Source organism: Pseudorasbora parva, chromosome 17 (genome assembly GCF_024679245.1).
Source record: "Pseudorasbora parva isolate DD20220531a chromosome 17, ASM2467924v1, whole genome shotgun sequence".
Lineage (NCBI taxonomy): Eukaryota > Metazoa > Chordata > Actinopteri > Cypriniformes > Gobionidae > Pseudorasbora > Pseudorasbora parva.
This window is the reverse complement of record NC_090188.1, coordinates 19,609,225-19,634,179: the sequence shown is the minus strand read 5'-3', so window position 1 is coordinate 19,634,179 and position 24,955 is coordinate 19,609,225. Positions and strand designations below refer to the sequence as shown.

Here is a 24,955-nt window from a genome sequence, read left to right as displayed (position 1 = left end):
TGATGAGTGATGTTCTTTCAGCGCCGTTTTAGATGTGCACTCCTGTTCTATGATGCATGGTAAATCAAGACCTGTCAATCTGAGTGATGAATCCAATCCATGTGCACAAGCTATGAAAAGTGTCCAAATGGTCTCAAAACGTCCAGGTTTTATTGGTTAAACTTTCAAATTACTACTTTCTTCCAGATCGCAATGCAATCGAATACTGGAAGTGCTATAGCTTTAGCCAAGCAGCATTTCATGTTACTCCGTGAGGATTTTCTGTCTGATGTTGTTGTGTGTGGGCTTGTTTAAATTGAATAGTTACAAAGCAGAACGTGGTGTAAAAACCTCATCAGTATACTGTATACAGTTACGTCGGTGGCACGTTTTTATGTTACCAAAATGCAATCGGTTTGAGATCAGCCAAATATGAGCGAGCGAGCGAGTCATATAATGATTTATTGGCTGATACTGATCTGCGGCCAATCGATCGGAGCATCCGTAGTGTATGTAACAGGGCTCTACATAGTGCCCATTTTGGCCGCATTTATGCCTGAAATTGACTGCGTGCGACTGATAAAATATTTAGGCACACAGGTGCAAGTGACCCGATTGATTCTCATTCATGGATGTGTAATACAATTGGAATAAAAAGTACAACTCCCAAAGTGCATCAACATTGAGAAACTGTTAGGCTACGTTTCCTACTGCAATCAACAGCTTTTCATTCCTTCAGTCAGCAGAATTGAGAAGTGCAAAAACGTGTGCGACGGACTAACCTTAAACAGAGATTGTTTACAAGGTGAAACGGGTGTGATGCAGCCATGCGCACTTGCAGAAGCCTCGCGCTGATGATTTGCAGCCAAATCAAAATTAACTTGAAATACCACATTTGGATTATCATAAACAACAAGCTCAGAAATGAACGGATGCTTGGGGCAAAAATGCTATCAAAAAATAATTGATTAATACTACATTTAAAAATCCCTTTTGTTCTTAAGTTTAATCTTTATCACACATGCTGTTTAAAAAATTACTAAATGTCTATAATGAGCGAGTATATCATGGAGATTTTTTCAAAACTATGTTTTTGTCTTATCTTGAATCACTATGGTACACATAAAATAAGTGTTTATATTCCCGCTCCGGATTAGCACAGTATCTGCGAGACTCGCCATAGACACAAGCAGAGAGAAGTAGCTCCGGCTGCAATGTTCTTCCGCAAGACGCATACAGTTCTGTTTATGAAGCGTCAGAGCGGCAAAAGTTACGGCTTACTATTGCTCCGAATATTGATTGCATATGTGATACTGATCTTGTACAAAAGTCCAATAGACAAGTTGATGTTAAGTAACAATGTTTTAGCCACAACACTGTCTATATCGTGAAAATCAAAGCCACATCAGAACTGATTCGCATCTCCAAGCGATTCGATTCAAATGAATCTGTGTTTTGAACTACTGACTGAATGACTTCCCTCCACCTACTGGCGGTTTTATTTTCATATTTATATTTTGCATGGACTTTTTATTTAAAATATTAAACTTTTAAAGTTTCATTTGTAAATAGTGTATCTAAATTCAAAAACTTGCATGAAAAACATAAAACATTCACACAATATTATTTACCCATGAGCTGCATTACACACTATGTAAATGTGTCTAAATCCCACCACAGATAGAGCTTCTGTGCCACGTCTGCAGTGCAAAGAAGGATCTTTTGATGCGTATCTCATTTGATTGGAAACAGTCTGATTGTGTCTAATTGTTCTAACTGAATTTATTGTTTAAATTAACATTTTAAAAACAACTTTTCTATTTAAATTTAAGAAACTGACAGATGATGCACAAGCCTACATTTAATACGATTAGAAAACATTGCTCTTATAATGGTAAAAATGCCCCTGGACATTAATTTAAAGGGACAAATATCGTCCTGTAATGGGAAAGTTATAATTAGAATGTGTTTGATGGATTAGAAAGTGCTCCTCATTTTTTGACTGTGCTCCTAAATTTTTTTTAAATTAGAAGCACAAGTGCTCCTCAAGAAAAAAGTTAGCGTAGAGCCTTGTGTAAATGTTTACTTATAATATATATATAAAAAAATAAGATAAACTATGATCAACAATCATGACCAGTCTGCTTTATCTTTCTCAGGAAGAGGCAAATGGCCAAAAATAATAATGTTCATGAATCAGCTGTTTGATGGACATGCATTATTTGTCAGAGCTTTGTTGATTGGGCTTTGGATGGAGGGTTACGGAGCAGGTTTCTGTGCCAGTGAGCCCATCCTCATGGTCTGTGAGCTACAAGGATAGTATGTGGAGCACAGATGGAGGGGTGGAGGAGCTGGGAAGAGTGGTGTGGTAGGGGTTGGATGAACGGACCTTCAGTCTGTTCCGAGAGACTGAGTGGGTGGACGAGAAACCTGCCAGGTATGCTTTGATTGACAGGGTCGCTGTGACACGCCATAGCGGCAGAGGTGAAGATCGGCTTCTTTCACGCAGATGAATCCGGGGAGGGTCGAGGGTGAGCAGCCAGTAGTCAGCCGTCGACGTCCAAATCGGAAGCTCCGAAACAATTACTCTCACAGTGGAGTTTAGGGACGAAAACAGATCTCTCATATTGAGAAGAGAAGGGAGGATGGGGTGAGAAATGTGGCTGTAATTAATGAGTAGCTGGAATGAGGGAGTCCCAGATGGAAAGGCAGAGTCGCCTGGCATGATTGTGCATCCGTGGCTGAGCTGTAAGATATACCTGGCCGCACGCTCGGCTCTCTGAAGTGGCTAGTTAGCATACGCCGCTCTTGTTATTTGTGTACTCGGTGTGAGAGCAGGCCTCCTCAGCTGCCGTTCACCAGAGACTTGTTTTGTAAGATTAATGAAGGTCACCGATATTCTCAGAAGTATTCTGATAATTAAGGCTTTGTTTATCAAAAACAAGTTATATTAAGAGCAAAAAAGATTCATGGTAATTATTCATAATCTTAACAATTCAAGTGTAGCCACCTCATTTGTGCTTTTAATTCTTCTTGTTAATGTTTTGCATAAATCTGCATAATTACTTGAGATGCCTGTTGTAATTTTGACAGCTACTCAGCTCATGTGCACTAAAGTATGGCAAACGTTCCGCGTGCTGCATACTTATAAACGGACGTATGGCGCCGCCGGAATGTTTTTCGGGGGAGTTTTCTTCTCGTCGCACGTGCGCTGTGACTCTGGGAAAGAATAGGTGTTTATATCAAATATGCTAAATGAACGGTTTGGCCCGCAGTGGGGAAACGCGAGCGGGAATGACTGGTTTTACGACCGTGGCGCTGCTGCGATCACGCTGACAAAACAAATGCCGACATGCTTCTATAAATCCTTGGCACAAATGGTCAGTCCCCCTCTGCTGTGTGCCCAGATGTGTCTGCGGAGAGCAAAGGCTACTGGGCCCTCTAATCACACTCTAATTTCTGCTGTAATAATCATCATGTAAATGGATGTGAAATGGTAATGCAAGTCTGGAGTTTACGTAATCTTGTAATGACCTCTTGTATTACACTGTCTGTGATGTTGCCTGTAATAGATTGTTAGTCACTAATCTGAAAAGGGGGGGAAATCAAGAACAGTGGCTTATGAAATTAAATTTGGAGTGTGGCTGGGCCTATTAGCACTCTGACATAAGTGATATAATTTCTTTCACTCCTCTGCGCGCACACACAGACACATACGCTCACGCTTTAGGATGGCTGATTAGTATTCACTAAACAGGAGAAATAATGCTCCCATCACCGGCTTAGACCTCAGTGATACTTTTAAACTAATGCACGGTGAGGGTTCACAAGTCATTGAAATTAGAATGCCGGAGCTGCTTCAGCAGTAGAATGCTGAACACGATCTATACAGTATGCATGTGTATGAGCGATGAGAAATGCAGCCGGCATTTATATGGATTATCAAAGCGGGGTTCATATATCTGCTACTATGTGATGCTTATGTAATGGTTTATGTCCCTAATCCGGGTCATCACTGTACTTAAAGGGTTAGTTCACCCAAAAATAAAAAAAAATTGGTCATTAATTACTCACCCTCATGTTGTTCGACGCCCGTAAGACCTTTGTTTTTTGTTCTTGTTTGTTCAGAACATAAATGAAGATATTTGTGTTGAAATCCGATGGCTTAGAAAGGCCTCCATTGACACCAATGTCATTTCCTCTCTCAAGACCCATAAAAGGCACTAAAGACGTCGTTACAAAGCCATCTCACTACAGTGGCTCTACACTCATTTTATGAAGCAACAAGTAAAAAAAACTAAAAAAAACTAAACGACTTATATATTGATGGGACGATTTCAAAACAAAGCTTCCTGTAGAAACGGAGCATTGAATCAGGGTATCGTTTCATGATTCGGATCACGTGTCAAACTGCTTAAATCATTTGACTTTCGCGATCTGAATCACGAATTGATTCACTGGTTTAAAATTGTTTGAAGCTTTGTTTTAAAATTGGCCCATCACTATAAGCCGTTATTTAGTTGTTGTTGTTTTTTTGTGCACAAAAACTATTCTCGTCGCTTCATAAAATGATTGTAGTGAGAAGGACTTTTTAATGACTTTCTCTTGAGAGAGGAAATGACATTGGTGTCAGTGAAGGCCTTTCTGAGCCATCGGATTTCAACAAAAATATCTTCATTTCTTACGGGTGTCAAACGACATGAGGGTGTATAATTAATGACAGAATTTTCATTTTTGAGGGAACTAACCCTTTAATGGAATGGTTCATCCAAAAAGGACGATTATATTTTTTTCTTTTTATGTTTAACATAATTTTTTTTTTAAATCATTATGTTCTGCTTTTTTTAGTGTGAAAACACTTTGTGTGCTTATGTGTATATAGTTTTATTTAAATGTTTGCAAAATAAATTTTTAGTATTTACATATACACACATACATACATACTTTTAGTCCTTTCAATTAAGTTTTTTTCCATAGTTGTTCTATTGAAAAACCCAAACTTCTACAGAGCTACTCGGTCACAGAGGTAAGGTATATTTACAGGCATATCTGTTTGGATATACTGTTAACTTATGCCAGTATTTTGCATAGTTTGTTTTCATGGCAGAACAGCAAACATGTAAACACTTGCACCTAATATCCCTCCCTCTGTGGAGCTAGAGACCTTGACCCCTCTCGCCAGCCTGCTGTCGCGCCTGCGTTGCGGGTGCGCTGATGTGCGTAAGTCTCCTTCACGGCACCATGAGCCGTTTCCAGATTTGCGGAGGACTGTGCTTTATGGGAGTGCCATGTGGCATCAGGAGTTAAATGAAAGTTGCCTAATGAAGTAAACTTGCGAAGACGGAGAGAGGGGAGGCGAAGAGACAAAGAGAGGGCAAGAGAAAAAAAACTCAACTTTCTTTAATTATGTTTACCCAACAGGCCTTGCCTCCTAATTTAAATAGCATAAACATCTGGACTGCACCGGCATTAAAATCATGGCAGTAGTCAAGCAAATCTTGTGGAAAATAATGAAATTAGATCCCTGGTGTTGTGACAGAGGAAGGGCAGGATACATCAGCTCCATGTTAATAAAATTTCCATGAATGACTGAATACAATTAAGAAATTGTCAGTTGTGGCTGTGAACTTTTGTAACTCATAGATGTTTGCATCATTTGATTATGGTGGCAATTTGGAATTGTTTATCAGTGTCTGTGTTGGGGCATTAATTATGACCTTTCTATTGGTCACAATTAAAACAAACACAGGCTCATGGGGAGGGACAAGAGCTGAGGTCTGTGTTGAGTACAGCAGGACTAATCTCTGTTTAGACTTCATTATCATCAGTGGGTTATGGATATTATTATTATTATTATTATTATTATTATTATTATTATTATTATTATTATTATTATTATTATTATTGAGGTAAAGTTGGCCCAGCATTCTTCTTATTTATGAGTTGGAGAAGAGTTTTTTATCTGACTTTTTTATTACGTTGTTTGCCTTATTGCTTCTAAATTAAGATGCAGAGCGAGGTGCTTTGCAAATTGAAATATGAACCTCTACCTCTGTTTCAGTCCTCTTTCGACTTCAGCATTTATCTTATCAGCCGGCACAAGGAGAGGGAGATTGTATTTGTTGAAATGATTTGTCAGTTTAGGAAGTAATAATGGATTTGGGCTGAGAGCTGTACAAACAAGGCCTTCAGCATGGAGAGAGATTGAGGAGAGGAGAGGAAGGGACGACTGCTCTCAGTGCATTCTAATGCACTCCGAGAGAGGGAAAGGGATAATCACACATCTCTAAATAAAGATTTGTGAGTTTCTCTCCTCAGTATGGAAGCAAATAAGAGACATAATTCTTTGAAATTTAACAGCCACTGAATACTTAGTTTTGAAATATTTTATTTTGAAAAACATTTATCTGAATTGATTTGCTCTGAATTCATCCCTTTGAAATTATTTTACTTTGAAAACCATTCGAATTTACCTCTCTCAACCTGAATATCGATGAATATTTTTCAAAGCTCACAAATCCAGATACAAAAACAAAAAAAATCAACTTACAGAATTTTTAGATCAAATAGATTCAGGTCGATCAAATTCGACTGCTCAAATTCTGATCGAAAAATTCAAGTTAAATATTCACATGGTAACATCCGGGCTACCCAGAATAGGAAAAACAGTCAAACGCTGATCAGAGGATGAGCACGGCAACCTGTCTGTCGTGATCAGGGGCGTTGTCAGCGGTCGGGCCTGTGCCTATTCCCACTATGATGACTAGTACTACAATGCAAAATTCTATAAAAAGGACTTTAAAAACAATCGCATTAACGGGAGAGAAACCATCCTTCAGGCTGAAAGTAACCTTGAGACTTTGCCAGTCATGATAGTGTAGGGGTAAGGTGAATAAAGTGTCTAACGTTTGTTGTAACCGCTGCTCATGTTTTGTATGTGGACCAAAAATAAAATTCTGCCTATGCCACTGCTCGTGATCCAAGAAGTCGATCGGCAGAATTTTATTTTTGGTCCACATACAAAAAATAAGCAGCGGTTACAACAAACGTTAGACACTTTATTTCCACTTTTCAAATGTGTTCTTCATTTTTATTGAAAATAAACACCATTCCAATCTGATATATGATGAGAAAAGGTAGTATATCGACTTCGGCAAAAGACGGATTCGAACCGCAGCTCGATTGGTGTCAAAACTTAGTGCCGCTCACCTTACCCCTTTCATGACTGATAGTCCTTTAAAGTCCTTTTTATAGAATTTTGCATCGTAGTACTGGTCATCATAGTGGGCATAGGCACAGGCCCGACCGCTGACAACGCCCCTGATCACGACAGACAGGTCGCCATGCTCATCCTCTGATCAGCACTCAACTGTTTTTCCTATTCTGGGTAGCCCGGATGTTACCATGTGAATATTTAACTTGAATTTTTCGATCTGAATTTGAGCAGTCGAATTAGACTGATGTTTTCTTTGAAAAATATCTGAATTTGAGCAATCAAAATTGATCAACCTTAATCTATTTGATCTGATGATTTTTTATTTATTTTTTGTATCTGAATTTGTGAGCTTTGAAAAATATTCAACGATATTCAGGTTTTGAGAGGTAAATTCGAATGGTTTTCAAAGTAAAATAATTTCAAAGGGGTGAATTCAGAGCAAATAAATTCAGATAAATGTTTTTCAAAATAAAATATTTCAAAACTAAGTATTCAGTGGCTGTTAAATTTCAAAGAATTATGTCTCTTCTTTGCTTCCATACCCTCAGACACATGGATGCAGGAAGCTGCTGGTGTTTTGAGGGAGGTGTTGAAATTCCCTGTTTTTACATTTTTAAATCAGACATATTTTAATTTATTTAAATGGAATATTAAAATATGAAAATGTGGTGGTGTCCAAAAGTCCTAAGACCTCTTTGAAAATGTACAATTGAAAAAATAAATAAATAAATAAATAAGCTGGACAAAAAAAAATAAAGGGATTTTAGGATTTTGCATTATTACAATACAGAAATTATTACAAAAATGCTTGTGCTGTTTAGTATTTTTTGGTAACCATGATAATTTTTTTAAGATTATTTGATGAATAGTAAGTTCATAAGAACGTAATTTAGTTCAAATGGAAATGTTTTGTAACATAAGTGTGTTTCCTCTCACTTTTGATCAATTTAAGGTGTGACTTCACTGATTTTCAACCTTCTTTATATTGTTAGAAAGTCGGTAGTATATTTAAATTTGCAATATTTACTCATTCTCCAAGTTGCCTGGACAGAGAAATGCACATTTATTTATAAGCTTTTGATACATATAGGGCTTTAGTGAAAACTAATGATTATACTTGTGCATTTTTGTATCCCCACCCACAGACAGTCAGATCAACAGAGAGTTATTAACAAAACCAATATGGTAAGAGTATTTTAAAAGACATCATACTTTGTCTACTCTATAAACATTATGGTGTAATGTAACATTATGCCAACTGCTTTCTTACCTGAGTTTCTTTTAGTTTTTCCCCTCCCTCTAAACATTTACCCTTTAAACGCTTGCATCTGGGAACAATACAAGTCGACATAATAATGACTAAAAGTAGTATTTTCTACTAAAGCTAGGTGGTATTTGACTCTGGTAAGATTATCCAAAGCAAATTGGTGGGAGTGGCCTTGGATGTCCAGAGCATTATGGGTGTTGAAGTTTTCTTATCTGTTTGGCAAAAGGGTAGACAACAACCTTTTTTCTCTGTGTTCTATAGTCGTCGCACAGATTTCCATTTGTTTTTCACTTTTCTACAGTACAGGCAGACAAGTTTTACTTAAAAAGCTTTAAAAAATTGTTTTACGGTGGTGAAGTACCTCTTTAATGCTTCCTTGTTGAATAAAACAATGAACATACAATTATTTTGAAAACTTTTAGGTTGCACTATTGTGCATTTTAACGTCTTGTTTTCTTCATTTTGAGCTTAAATGCCCTTCTCATAGTAGCAACTGTTTAATGCTAACATTTGTCTCTGTGTTTACTGCACCATAGTCTCACTACGCCACTATATTTCATTAGCAGGTGGGTTTTTTGTGAGTTTAATCTTGAATATGGACAAAAGCAGGACCGTATCTATGTGACTTTTTAGCCGTCACCAGTTTTGGCTGGCATAGACACTGAAATGGTTTAGTTTTTACGTGGGAAATGTATTTATCTCAGACAGCAGATGTGGAGGAACGGTGTGCTCTTGATATGGAATGAAGGACTGTACCACAAAAATGTGTATAGGGACAAGTTCAAAGCTAGTGGAGGTAATTGTTTCCATTCTAGCTGCCAGATCCAGGGTTAAGTTGTCATCAGCACTGTTCTTCTTATTGAAGGTTTTATCGTCTTGTCTTGGTCCAAAGCCTATTGTATTTTATTCTGATTTGGAATGTCTTTTGTGTTCAATTCATATTTCTTTCCTTGATATGGAGGCCGTATTTTATTTTTTATTTTTTTTTTACAGGAAAAGTGATTTTACCAGTTCTTTCAGTACTTCTCCGTTTTGACCTTTCATCTTCACTTAGATTTTACAACCCAATAAAGTAATTCAGACAAAAGATAGTAGCTTTTCTTGCCACTGTTCTTTAGCAGAGCTATCTAGTAAATTCCATGGACTTAAGGCTCTTCTGACTTGGTTTTCAAAGTACACAAATCATTGGTAATATACGTTTGACTTTTTTTCTTAGAACATTGCACCTGTTGTTTATACTCCAACTATAACCAGTTCTTCAGGCTAGTTACTTTTATTGAACATCTTGATCAATTTTGGTCTTATTTCCTTTGGCAAAAATGTCTTTGATATTTTCCTCCTCTATAATGTAACTCAATATACAGTCAGTGTCTTCAAAATGTATGGAGCATGCAGAGCATGATAGAAATGTGTGTTTGAGAGTGAGTGTATGCACAGAATGACAAAAGGCTCTTCTATCGATCTGACCTTGTGTGCACTTGTCTGCTTTATAATACATTGGTTCTAGGTGTTCGTATACTGAACAATGTCAACGTGCAATTTACAGATTATTGCATCCAGAACAATTGTAGACCAATTCAAAGACTGAAGCATTGATCTGGCTCTGAACTAACAAGCCAGTTTTCAGTGTTGGGCAGTAGCCTCGCTACAAGTAGTGATGCTCCTAGCTTCAATTACATTTTTCAGTAGTGTGGTGGTAGCGTCGCTGTTTTCTCAATCAAATAGCTTTTCAGTAGCGAAGCTCTTTTTTTTGACCAAGTAGTGCGGTAGCTTCCAAACAAGCTAATGTTACATTTTCTCAAGCATTTCTGAAGATCAAGCTCAAATTGGAAACACAACTGCTAAGTTGCGGATATACTTCACTTTCTACGTTCCTTTCTGCCTCGCGTAGACGCGCACAGATGCACGCGGGAGCCTTTTAAAGTACTCCTTTGACAGTGATCATGGAAAGACGGGTTCTATCTAGTTAATGTTTTTTCCCTAGCGCTCAATTCGCTGTTGCACGCGCATCGTCCATGCTGTGTCAAAAGAGAAACTGCAAAGTTTGAAAATAATCTATTGGATCGCTTGAATAAACACCCTTTGTTAAAAGTATTGGGGTCCAGCCTGGCAACCTCTTGATATGAATGAATGAAACTTGTTTCATGTGTGTGGGAGATAGAACAAGGCATGATGGATCCATGTTCTCATTCTGTTTACGCCAAATTCTGACTCTACCATCTGAATGTCTCAACAGAAATCGAGACTCATCAGACCAGACAACATTTTTCCAGTCTTCAACTGTCCAATTTTGGTGAGCTTGTGCAAATTGAATTCGACCACCGTTTCCAAGGTTACTGTTGGTAATACACTAAGACTTCATGGATTGAAATCATGCATTACATTTACATTTAATCATTTAGCAGACGCTTTTATCCAAAGCGACTTACAACCGCATGACATGGAAGGTTTCCTGCTTAAACTAACACATGTCCAGGCTTGTCTTAAGTTTGCCAATGACCATTTGGATGATCCAGAGGAGTCATGGGAGAAAGTCATGTGGTCAGATGAGACCAAAATAAAACTTTTTAGTCATAATTCTACTGAACGTGTTTGGTGGAAGAAGAATGATGAGTACCATCCAGGAACTGGAGTGGGTCTCCAGGAAACGTTTGACCTCTGTAATTGCAAACAAAGGCTACTGTACCAAATATTAACATTGATTTTCACAGGTGTTCAAATACTTATTTGCAGCTCTATCATACAAATAAATAGTTAAAAATTATACATTGTGATTTCTGGATTTTTTTCTTTTTCTTTTTTTGAATATTTGAATAAAGGAAGATGTGACTCGTAAATATCCTAGACTGGACACAATTTTTGGCCACTACTGTAGATAGACACATAGACAGGTGGGTTACAGATGGATGGATATATGGATTGATATATTTTATATAAAGAAACTTAGAGCAACTTAAGCAAACTAAGAGTGCCTTTGTCAGGGAATTATCAAGAAGATGGAAAAAGAAAATAAATACAGTCAGAAGTCCATATGAAATCAGGAGTGCTGCTTACCAGGTAGAAGGCAAGAAAGCTTTGAGGATCCAGGAGTGCCATGAAAGCACTGACCTCTCACAGGAAGGTTCATGTCTCTCCGTGCAGAAACAGATGGATAATAGCACAATGCTGAAATCATGCAGCACGTATTATGGGCACTGTGATTGCCGACCTGATTACCTGCCATATGCTTGCTGAAGGGTTGAACTGAGAATGGGAGAGTATGCAAACCCTTTTAAAGCATAGTTTTTATAGCACTCTCATTATACCAATGTGGAGACTTGCTCAAATGAAAGCGAGCGTTGCGGGGAAGGAAAATAATGAAGTCATAAAATTCAGGGTTCACGGTGCATGGGTTCCACAAGGGCCTTGCTGCTGCCCCACTGCTGGTTCTGTTGTATGGTAAGACGCGTGTGCGTGTGTGTGCGTGTGCGTGCGTTTGCGAGAGAGGTCTGGATGAGTGAGATGGGGAGAAGGACACTAGGTGTGTTTGTGTTTGTTTGTATGTATCTATGTATGTATGGTGTGTATTGGTATCAGCTTTTATAACACCTTTAATATTTTCTTACCAAAATGCCCAAGCCCAGCTCTAGCTCCACCTGCCTTTATATACCACAGCACAACTCTTTTCATGCCCTGTGGCTGTCACCACACACACGTTGAGACGAAAGGGGCGGTTACCTTTCCCTTGCCTGGAGATTTGCCTGTCTTTCATTTCTCCATGTCATCCATTAAAAGAGAATTTTGCATAATCTTTAAGTACCTTTATGGCCTACTTAGCATAACACGATTCCTCTGTTGGTGAGATGATATTTGGGTCAGCTCATTTCTAATTCTCTTTTATTGGGAATATCCTCCAACATGGCGTCCCGTTCGGTGCTCTGCCACATGTATAATTCTGATGTCTGGCCTGATTTTTTGAAGCGGGTTGGTGTTTACATCTTTAATTAAGACATTAATAGCAATGTTAGATTAGAATAGCTTTAGGCCTTGTTAGTCATCACTACTTAAGGGAATTACTTGCATTGGGTTGACTCTGCTGTTTATTTTCATTATAGGCCATAGTCTTAGGAGTTAAAGGGATAGTTCACCCAAAAGTTAAATTTCTGTTATCATTTATTAACCCCGTAATGTCTCTTTTTAATCCCACTGGACTTTTTCCTCCTTAGAACTCAACAGCAGAAAAAAAAAAAAAAATGTGATTGTCTGACTGTCAACCTTTAAAGTGACAAAAGTGTGTGATTTGTGCACTATATTTCATTTTTTTTTATGCACCACCATAATGATGAACAGACCAAGTTAAAGGTAGAATAGATAGGGATTGGTTAAAAAAAAACTTATTTTTCCAAATTTGTTTAAACTTTATATATCAATACATAATTAAAATGTAAGTATTTTGAAAAAGAAAGTATAAAAAATGAGTGTCTGTAGACCTCTCACGACAGCTCATTATTTCCATTCCCTCCACCTTCTCCCTTCTGGGGTCTTTCCAAAGCCACGCCCCCAAAATATATGAACTTCCTCACCGACCGCGCAGCTGGAAGACGCGTTATTTACCCGAGGCGAGCGGAGTGCATGAAGTGAGATCATGTCAGAATCACATGTAATAAAAAAATCGAACTTTATCAGTATGAATATAAACAACTAAGATGTCTTTTAGTACTCACTATCAAGCTAAAATACCGGTACTGGTGAAGTTTAAAATATATTTTTGTTTGATTTGGTAACGAGCTAGTTATATTTATAAGGCAAAGAAAATGGGTAGCATCATGTTTTTCCAATGACATCAGTTATACTGTAATGAAGATGAATTTCGTGTAAGATTCATAACATATACGGCGTTTTGCATGTAAGTATTGATGAAAGTATTGTTGACTAGTAGTAGCTAAAGCTAACTTAGTTCTAAAAAAAAGTTCCTGGATGCGGTGTACTAGCTTTTACACATGCATTTTGTTATCTAAAGTTAAATTTTGCGAAATTCAACAGGACAGCGATCAACTTGAGCATATTGATTATTTATCATCTCTACTAATGGTTAAGTGTATAACATTGTAACTTTATGCTAAGTAATGTTATGCTATATTAGGCAGCTTCATGTGCTAGTGATACATGCTTCATGAAAACATAAACCCAAAAAAAATTATAATCAAAATGAAAGATTATCTGTCCAGCAGAAATATAGCCAGCAATGAGTTGTTTTTCAGGTCCCTCAGTTCTCACCATCGTTGAAAAGCCACACAGTTATTTACTCGCGTTTGATTTCTTTGTTTATCCAAATACTTTTTGTGCATTGCCTTTTCTTGTACTGTCTTCTTTTTTTGCATTGTTTGCCTTCGCTGACTGTAAAACCCTGCACTGTGAATTTTTAATGCTCTTTCTCTGCCATTATTTTGCCTAGGTTTCTTGCCTCTTGAACTGCTCAAATCAAACGAGTGCGCGCATGTGGGCAGATCCTGTAGAGAAAGCGTTGGTCACCATGGTAGCGAGAGAGAGAGTGACAGTCGCCCAAGCCAATCATTTGTTTCGTCCTGAACGAAAATAATGAGTGGTGTTTATTGCAGATTAAAGTCTAGAGTCACTCAATTTTTATACTCTCCTTTTCAGACTACTTACATTTTAATTATGTATTGACATATAAAGAAAGTTTAAACACATTTGGACAAAAGTGTTTTAGATCAGTCCTACCTATCCCACCTTTAAGTCATTTAACATAATTTTTGAAATCATTGTATTATGATTTGACACATTTTCATTTTTACCTTAAAGTAATGTCTAATGCCATTTCATGCATTCTGACTTGTTTAAACCATAGACCGTAAAAAAATATGGACGACTCGACATCATCCGTTTCTGCTTGGCAGATTTGAAGCTTTCAGGCGGCCTGCACGGGGCTGACATCTTGGGACCGAGTCTGCGCAGTAGCGATTTCGGGACCGGAGTTGCACAGTAGAGCCCAGGAAGTAGAGCAGGAAGTACAGCTGCGAAATCAAAAGCCCGCCCACACTCTCGCAGATGCAGAACATTTAATTATGTTGGTGTTAAATAAACAGTTATGGAAATGTAGAAATTAAAGCTAAAGCTCCAATCTGCTCCGAAAAATTAAAAAAAAAAAGTCCGTTAGTGCCTCAGTGACAACTTCACTCAGAGAAGCCTACAGTCTCAGCTGTCAATTATGATGCCACACCCCCTGTTTTTAAAGCATCAGATAACTAACTAAAACTAAACTTATTTTAAAAACGAACACTTGAAATGAAATCATCGTGATGATAACTGCCTTCAATGACATAAACTAACTTTGGGGAAAAAATATTTGAAGTGTAATTTTATTATTTAGTTTGCCTTGCGTCCATTAGAAAACACAGAGGGGCGGCTATACTGGGACCGGTCACCGGGGGGCGATCGAGGCGTGAAAGCTTCAGTATCTGAGAGGGAGACTACAGGCTTGGTTTAAACGGTTAAAGAGTTCGATTTTTATACTAAACATGGCCAGAATTTAAAAAAAAATGTTGGAGTTTTTCTGTACCAAATACATTCCTTTAGGATTGACATATGTTTCATACGTTTTTTTTTCTCGAGTATGGCCCTGAATGACATCATAAAAGTTGGAAATCACTTCTCCCAGATGAGCGGGGGATGATGAGCTCGAAATCAACAATGTCACTAAAGAAGTGTGCTTTTGGTTGTGAGGGAAACCTTGTTCAGCTTTCCAAAGAATCCAGCGTTTAGGGAACAGTATGCAGTTTGTATTTCAGGAGCCGCAACAGAGCTGTGCAAGTGTTTGTTTTTCCCGGCGTTTCAGTGGCGAACGTTTTAGAAACAAGGGCCAGATCGTAATTGCTGATGAAACTGCATCAAATGTCTGTGTTTTATTGGCTATCGGCGCATAAGTGCATATAATATAAACAACACGCACATATATAATTAATCTGTGTGTGTTATGTGCCCTCCAATATTTACTAATAACCACCATAAAAATACAGGTAGTACAATAGAAAACCACATGAATCAATTCATTTTAAGTGGCCTGTCCAGCCAGTCCTCGTATATGGACATTGCACAGGGTACAGGGTCATACACAGAAAAGTCAGGGCCATCGGGGTGACACACGGCACTAAAATAATGCAATATACATGAACTAAAACAGAACATGCAACACAAAACTCTAAATCTACCTAATGTAGATTGCTGATAACACAAATAAGAATAAACTAAATTATCGTTATAAAATGTAATGTAATGTATCATGCAAAGACTTCTAAGAACTGTTTTTTTTTTTTTTTTTTTTTTTTTTGCATATATGTTCAATTCTGAGTTCTTACTTGGAAAAACAATAAAAGTAACAGTATTTTACCGCAAAATTACCTTTTTTGTGTAATTTTTTACAGTTCACAGATTTTCACCATAGTAAGTTAACTTAATTAATCCGTTAACTGTTTTTCTCCCCTTCTATTTCTTTACATTTCAAATGTCCATATGGGTTTGGAACCACATGAGGATGAGTAATGACAATTACAATTTTCAGTTGACCTTTTTCTTGAACGTTCATAGATTCAGAACATGTTGTTTTGCAGCAGGTCAAGTTTAAAATTGGACTGTTTTAAGAACAAAACGAAAAAAGATTTTTCCACTTACCTCTCAGCATTGTGTGTTGCCCTTGTGGCTACATATACAGGTAATATTTCTCAAAGCAAAAGAGGTTAGAGTATGAATCTGAGTGTCATATAAGAATACATTAAGTATGTGGTTGAATGTGTTATGCATAGGTTTTCAGCTTCACTTAATACATGCAGCCTTTCCCTTTTAAATCAGCAGTGGTCATATTTAAAAGTGATTGAAAGGAACCATCAGAAATCTTGAGAAGTAGAATGAATAAGGAAATGTGTCCGTGGTGGTACACGCTCCTCTCCAATGCCACAGGTGGTAAATGTATATGTGCGTGTTTTGCTCTGTGGTTGAAGAGGAGAGGTCAGTGACCCAGTGAATCAATCACCATGGTGATTCTGTTAAGAGAATTGTAGACAACCTACTGGACAATGTCATGGAATGCGAGACCCACACACTGCTTACTTACACACTGTTTATTACCATTATTCGTATTATTATTTTATCCAAGGACATGGCTGAAAGGTTACTGGTTAAAGAGTATTGATGTGGGATGTTAAGATTTTTACAGGACTATTATTTCTATATAACATATAAATTCTATATCATTTGAAAATGCAGTTACTCTCTCTGAAATAAACTATAAAGCTATAGAATAGTGCCCTCCACTAATATTGACAGCCTTGGTAAATATGAGCAAAGGCGGCTGTAAAAAATAAATCTGCATTGTAAATCCTTCTGATCTTTCATAAAAAAAAAAAAAAAAAAAAAAAAAAAAAAATTAACCTTTCATTGATGTAAAACAATTGAACGTGGGGGTAGCTCACATTATGAAATAAAAGTTTTTTTTTCTTTTTTCAATGTATGTTGGCCACAATTATTGGCATCCCTAGAGATTCTTATGAGGAAAATGTATATGAAGTATATTTCCCACATGTTCCAGGAGTATAAATATGTATCATATATTATCCTCCTGTTCCAGGAGTATAAATATAAAGAAACAGAAAGGCCAAATTCCCTTAATCATTCATCACGAGTAAAACCAAAGAATATTCTGATATGCAGCAAAGGATTGATGAGCTTTCACAAAATAAAGTGTCTGTAAGAAAAAAACGCTAAAGGATTGAATATCCCGATGTCCACCATCAGGGCAATAATTAAGAAGTTCCAATCACCTAAAGATGTTACAAATCTGGAAGAGGACATATGTCTGTGCCATCATAATGCATAGTGAGGAGGATAGTTTGAGTGGCATAAGACTCTCCAAGGATCACAGATGGAGAACTGCAGAGATGAGCTGAGTCTTGGGGTCAGACTTTTTTATCAAGCTGCAACTACATCACTACAAGTTGGTTGGGAGGGTTTCAAGAAAAAAAAAAAACTTGTTAATTCATCAACAAACTCCAGCATATTCAGTTGTCAGACACAACTGGAACTTCAAACTTCTCGTTCTATGGTCAGATGAAATAAAACAAAAGAGAGCTATGGGTTTGGTGCTAACAGGGATAAAAAGTACCTCATGTCCACAGTTAAATATACCGCCAGATCTTTAATTTTGTATTTTGTATTTCAATTTATTTTGCTGGAAATCCTGGATCTTTTGTTTAGAATATACATGGCATTATAAATTCTATCAAATAACAAAAGATAAAACATCTAAACCTTACATAAATCTTCCATGGGCCGTGGTTAGATATTCCACCAGGACAATGATTTAAAACATCAAAATCAACACAAAAATGTGTCACTACTAAATGAAGCTTCTGCCATGGCCATCCCTGTCCCCTTACCTGAACCCTATAGAAAATGAGTGGGTTGAAGATAAGCAGCACCAACATGGAGTGGGGAATCTGAAGGATCTGAAGAGATCCTGTGTTCTCCACACTCATCCGGCTGAAGACTATCTTGGGAAAAAGACATTGCAATAATTGGGTGCCAATAATAGAGAAAAGCATTTATTTCATAATGAGAATTTTCAAAAGGATAAACAATGCAGATTTTTGCCACCTTGGCTCTCATATTTACCAAGAATACCAATATTAGTGGAGGGCAATGTATATAAGATGTAGAAATGATTTATTTATTGTAAATTCATTATTATCATTATTAATTTCATTTTATTTTTATTGAATATAAAATCTGTCAAAGTACCCCTAGAAACGTTTTATATGTATTTTGGGGTACCCCAGATTGAGAATGACTGCTATAGTGAATTCAATTCAAAGGCCTGCATGTGATTGCTATTGCAGATAGTCTAGGAGAAACATACTGCTTCAGTATGCAGATCCAATAATAGGTATTGACTATTTTTTTTCTTGAGCAAATTGCACGTTTCCTGCTTAATTGCTATCGGAGATTGTATCTTGGAGCTGATGCATTGTAGTTTGAACTTGTTAAGCTGATGATGTTGTTAGAGAGGGAGAGTACGGTATGCCAAACAGTTCCCCTCTGCTTCATTAACGACCTTTAAACATGCTGGAAGCTTGTTTTTTTTTTCTTGCCTTATGCTCTGGGCTGGGCAGAGAACCCTCTCCTCTTGACCTCTGTGCTGTTTTATTAAACTGTAATATGACACGGTAAACACAGCTGGACAACCCATATACAGTTGTGTTCAGAATTAGTGGCACAACTGGTATGATCAAAGACGGCTGTGAAAATAAATATGCAGTTTTTTTTTTTTTTTTTTTTTTTTTAATCTTTCATTAAAAAGAAGTATATAAAAAATGTAATTCGTTAGGCGCAAATATTGGTACTGGTTAAAATTATTTTAAGTAATATATATCTGGTGTATATACCCCCTTCATTAATTCTTTTAGCACACCAGGGTGACTAGAACATGAATATGAGGTAACACTAAGGGGAAATTTCCTTTATCATCGCAACTATATCACCACAAGTTGTTTGGGAGGGATATATTCAGTTGTCAGACACGACTGGAACTTTAAACAGGTCAGATGAAACTAAAGAGTTTTTTTTGGCACCCTACAACATGAGTTTTGTGCACACTGGGATAAATACTTACCCCAAGTGTACGATTAAATATACTGCTGGATTTGTAATGTTTTTCTGCTATAGGTCCTGGACATTTTGTTCAGAAGATACATGGCATCATGATTTCTAGCAAATACCAACATATAAAAAAATCTAAACTATATATAAACCTTATAATGGGCTGTGGTTGGATTTTCCATCAGGACAATGCTCCAAAACAAACATCAGAATCAATCAACACAAAAATGGGTCGCTGAGCACAGAATTAAGGTTATGCCATGACCATTTCAGTTCCCTGAATCCCGTATAAAATTGAAGAGGAGAGTGTATCAACATGGAGCTGGGAATCTGATGGATCTGGAGAGATTCTGTGTGAATGAATGATGTCTGATCTCTTTTCAGGTGTTCTCCAGACTTATCAGGCGTTATAGAAGAAGACTCTGAGCTGTTATCTTGGCAAAAGGTGGTTGCAAAAATTATTGAATAAAAGGGTGCTATTAAAGGGTGACCAATGTTAATTAGAGAAAAACATTTATTTCCTCGTAGATGTCCCCCTAGTTTCAGATGTTTTACTTCAATGAAAGGTTAGATTTTGATTCTAAAAATGATTAACAAAAGGATTAACGATGCAGATTTATTTTCACAGATTTCTTTGTTCATATTTTCCAAGGGTGCCTATAATTCTGACTAGCAGGCGTGATTTCACTTTAAGGCCTGGGTATACTTCATTTGCTGCATTCTGCTCTATGTGAGAGCCTTTCAAAGGATACTCCTTTGGCCATGAGTGTGGAAATAATTGGAGAATTTTTTTTTTTTTTTATAGTGTATTTTATATAATTGTTAACATCATTAATGTGATTGGATTTAAAGCTCACTGCTTCAGATCCAATCAATAACTTATTTCTTATATTTCTTATATCTTCAGAAATGAGGGATTGTGTTAAAAATGACATCAAAATAATACAAAGCTCACAAAATTCAAGATATTGTTGACTGCGAACCTTATACTGCTTTTATACAAACATAAAAAATAAAATAAAATAAAAAAAACATTATTCTTAATGTTATGCATTTGTAATTTACCAATTCAGATGCATTTTCTGTACCATCACCAGTGCAAAGATGAATTTTGTTGTTAATGATTTAATTTGATTGGTATTACAGCTCTATATAGTGTCTTATTCTAATTATGTTTATTTATGCTCAATATATGTATTTGAGAGAAAAAAGATTGAACTCATTCCAAATAATTATAAGGCAGCTATCACTTTTGTTTAAAACATATTCATGAAAGCTAAAACAATTAGCTCAGTATAAAAGTGATAAGTATACAGGAGAATTAATAAATAGCTCATTTTCATTACTTTGATGTGTGATCTTAATTGAGATACACTGGGTTAATTTCATTGTTTGTTACAGTAGGGGGTGTGATGGGGTCGACTGTAGCACTCTGATATGAATTGAGTTAATTTAGTACAAGGCCTTTCACGTCAACAGATCTTTTTTTAAACTATAAGACTATTTATCTTGCTATCATAATGATGCACGATTATATTAGTTGCATGCTGTTTTTTGCATTTAGCAATGTTTTTTCACTGTTCATTGATCCCACCAGTTCAGAATCACCAAGTTTTGTGTCACTCTTAGATGAAAAGTTTCTGTAACATAAATGTGCACTATGTAGGATTTTTGCAGTAAAATATCCAAAAACCACTAGGCCAGTGTTATATTTTTTGTTCAGTTGAGTTCTTACAATGTCTATAACTATTTGTAAATAGTGAGAATATTGCTATTTTAACCAAGGTCAGAGGGAGTCGCCTGTCAATTCGGTCGTATCTGCGTTGGTTTCCGGTTTTATTTGGCAGAAACGTTTTACTCTTAGCAGTGTGCATCAAGTATCACAGCAGGGCTGAGTGAACGCACAGAGTAACGTCATAACATCATTTTAAACACACTTAAATGTATCTAATATGATAAACAGAGCTGCGTTACCTCATACCAATGACCAGAAAAGCAGAAATGGCGCCGGCGACTGTGTCCCGTCATAATAAAAGTCCTGATGTTTGCGAGCCGTGTGTTTGCGTAACAATCGCTCCAGCGGCCTTGCTCAGCTCCTCAACACTCAGTCTTGCTCTGCTTCATACTACAGTAACGTTAATAATCGCATCCATCAACGTGATTTCTTCCCGAGTCCTATCCTGACTATTTCCCACTGGCTGTGAGGTGAAGACCCAAGGATTGAATTGAAGGATGTCCCAAGATTGTGCGCTCAAACTTGACCTCATCAAACTACACCTTTGTTGGGAATAGGTGGCCTCTAGCAGACAGAAAAGTTATATACTGTAGATTTAAAGTGTTCTGTCAGGCGCTTCATATAAAGAACCTTTTAGAAGTTCCCATATATGGATCAGTTTTAGTTTTAAATAATTTTTTAATTCATTAAGTTTGATTAAACTGTATCAATTAAACAACTCATAAACGTATTTTATCATTAGAATAAAACTAAAACAACCTGCCAAACATGAAAGTATTACATAATCATTTAAGACATTTCTGTACAATTCTTTCAAATCCAGTCAATAACTCTAGAGTTATGAAATCCTGTATTAAACCTTTTTTTTCACATAAATGACGAAAACTATAAAGATAATGATATACTTCTAAAAAACATACTCATTATTAAAGAATAGCAGAGTTCGGCAGCGAAACAACAATATAGTTGGAATCATTTTCAGAAAAATTCTATCTATCTGATGAACAATAAAATGGATAGCCAATCAGAATCCATCCATGCAGACAATAAATAATATATCTGCTGGTGTGGATGCTAATATAGTTACCATTGTAGTTATCTTAATATTTGTTGTTGATGTGAACAGGCCTTAAGAGTGGAACCTTCCTTCCTTCCTTCCTTCCTTCCTTCCTTCCTTCCTTCCTTCCTTCCTTCCTTCCTTCCTTCCTTCCTTCCTTCCTTCCTTCCTTCCTTCCTTCACTCCTTCACTCCTTCACTCCTTCCTTCACTCCTTCACTCCTTCCTTCACTCCTTCCTTCACTCCTTCCTTCACTCACCCCAGGTCTCCCTAACATAATCATGATAGGTTAGTTTAATATCTATATTTCCTATTATATATATTGTTTGTATTCTATTTCTGATTAACTACAGTGAACAGAGTTGGAATAACTACTTTTGCCCCTTTGCCTCCATTGAGAGCAGCCCAACACAGAGAGGTGTGTTATCTGTTCTTCCTCTCAATGTCTGATGGGAAATCTCCACCAGCTCGCAGGATGGATATGGACTGACACTGGGCAATCTGACAAATCTAAATCGTTATATCTCATTTGACATTAATATGGCATTTTTGGTAGGGCCGGCTAACAGTGACGTACAGTTCAGGGATTCATCATCTTGGCAGTATGAAAATGGCATATTCATATGAGCGGGGAATTAGCTCTTTGGATGTGCAGGAAACGCAGTGGGCTCTGACTGAGAAACAGGAGGCTGGGGTCTGCCTTATCTTACCCGTCTATGAGCAATATGTCAGAGTGCCGAAGCCCATTCTGAATGACAGTTATCTTTTTAATTCATTTTGACATTTGTCGATATGAATCTTAACAAAGCTCCACTACTGGAAGTCAGAGTTTGTGTGTTAACAGAACTGCTTACCTTTAGAGAATATGGGCGCGTTTTATCACACAAGCAATTTGCCTTACACCGTTGCGTTGCATGCACGGTTTGTGTGTCCTTTTTTTATACGCCAACACCCTCATTAACAGCAATGCTATTTCTATATTCCAGTTTAATCTCACCATAGGTGCCTTGATAAATGGCTGTGGTTTTGATAGATTTAACAATCACTGACTGTTTGCACACTTTTTTTCTTTTTTTTGTGGCTGAATAAACGTGACGGACATATTATCCTTGGATTAAACTCAACCTTTTATCATTGATGAAAGCAGATGCACACGAAAGAGGCAGAGAGCTTATTGTAATAACTGCTAGGGTGCAGACAAAGTCAATCCAGCAGGGAATGAAAATAAAAACAGTTTGTCAATATTTATTTGGCCATTCATTTGCACTTATCAGACAGTAAGGGCAAGAGGGACAATACCCACAGGTAATGGAGTGGTTGAGCCGGGTTGAAAGTGTTGCATTATGGGTGTAATAAGTCTTGGTCCAAATGAAGGGGCCGATAAAAGGAAGTAAGGAGAAGAGGAGCAAAGTTGGGTTTCACTTTAGCCCTGCTTTCCTTGAGGAAGGGATCTCTCTTTGTTAGTGACAGGCTTTTTCAGATTAGACCTGGCTCCCCTAGGTAAAAGGCCAGTCAGGCCTTATCTGAGGTGATAAGAGCCCAGCAGCTTGCCTGTGTGACTGCATGTGAAACTGTGTGTGCATGCAAATATCCTCAGCTGTCAGGCCTTGACACACACACACACACACACACACACACACACACACACACACACACACCCTCCAAACATCCTCTTAGATGCAGGATGCAAACTCAGAGAATATAAATATATAGGGCTGTTAATTTAACATGAGGATAATAGTCAAATATAGTCTTTAATAAGAACGTTTCCCTGCATTTGCAGCAATTCAAGATATCACCTTCATGTTTGCTGTAAATTCTGTCATTTGATGATTCTTCATATAATGTCCATATAATGAAAGTTGATGAGGTACAAACTTGACTCTATTGACCTGTGTGTGTGGTCCTGGCAAATAGGGACCAAATATCCCCACAATTATTTATTTTATTTTTTTACCTTGCACATACATTTTTTTTGGTTCCTATAAGGAAAACTGCTTTTAAATCATGCCGAAAAAAATAAAAAATAAAATAACTTGTTGTTGTTGTTGTTGTTAAAAATGTAAAAATCCATAGTTTTTAAGTTTTTTGTGATGGGTAGGTTTAGAGGTTGGCCTAGGTTATATGTTATAAAATATAAAGTTTATACAGTATAAAAATCTATACGAAACTCGTCATAAAACATGGAATCTATGTGTGTGTAGGGTTAACACACATAGAGGCTATGTGTCTCTGTACCTTTAAGGGCAATAATTTTAGTTCGATAATGTTTTTAAATTATTATTTAGAATTTTGAGGGTATTTTGTGATATGCAATATTTATTAAATATTAAATATTTATATATTACATTTTTAACATTGGTTGTGTCTATTTTGCACTCTTGATATTTTAGTGTGACCTACATTGCTATGTGCGTTTTTTTTCTGGTTAATGGCTGATTTGTGGTTTGTATCACCAAAAGATTCCCTGAGTTTTTGTGTTTTTGCGTACTTCCCATTAATTTTCTATGGCGGTCATTTTTGACCGCAAAGGAGACAAGTGTGACAATTTTTTTTTTAATACCCATGATTTGTTTGTTTGTTCACATGGCTAATGCAACAAAAGTCACCAAGTGTCATCCCATTCCGGTGAACCAAAAACATTTAAAATTTCAGAACGCAAAATGTTTCTGTCATTTTTGACCGAAGAGGGTGCCAAATTGCGGTACCATGAAAACGCTTTTGCGTGCGAGAGTAAGGAAAGTTAGAGAAAGAGAACGGGAGACCATATGACGCAACCCCTGAAACCTGTTCAAACACAACACACTGGGCAATGACTAACCGGAAACACCTGCAGCCAATGCAGAAGTTTAGAAGATGCAGAAAACCCGGAAACTCTGAGACACTTCATAAGCATTTCACCGTTTCATTTAAAAAAAATAAATAAAAAATAAATAAATTCTCATACCATAATCAAAGAAACTCACAGGTCTTCATGGCAATGCATCCAAATTAAAGTTTGGCTTAATTAGACAAATATATTAATGTTGTATGGTATAATTTAGATACGTCTCA

The 24,955-nt window shown here is 36.9% G+C and overlaps 1 long non-coding RNA gene across 12 annotated transcripts in view; it reads left to right on the top strand.

Annotated features, from left to right (window-relative positions):
- The window catches only part of LOC137045543 (uncharacterized), a 407,625-nt gene that overhangs the window by 42,284 nt on the left and 340,386 nt on the right, over positions 1-24,955 (top strand). For 2 of the 12 annotated variants that reach the window (XR_010898803.1, XR_010898801.1), the window contains exon 3: positions 4,957-5,005. The exons of the other annotated variants lie outside the window; for them this stretch is intronic. This is a non-coding gene — a long non-coding RNA (uncharacterized lncRNA). The remainder of the gene's footprint in view (positions 1-4,956; positions 5,006-24,955) is intronic. 12 annotated transcript variants of the gene reach the window in all.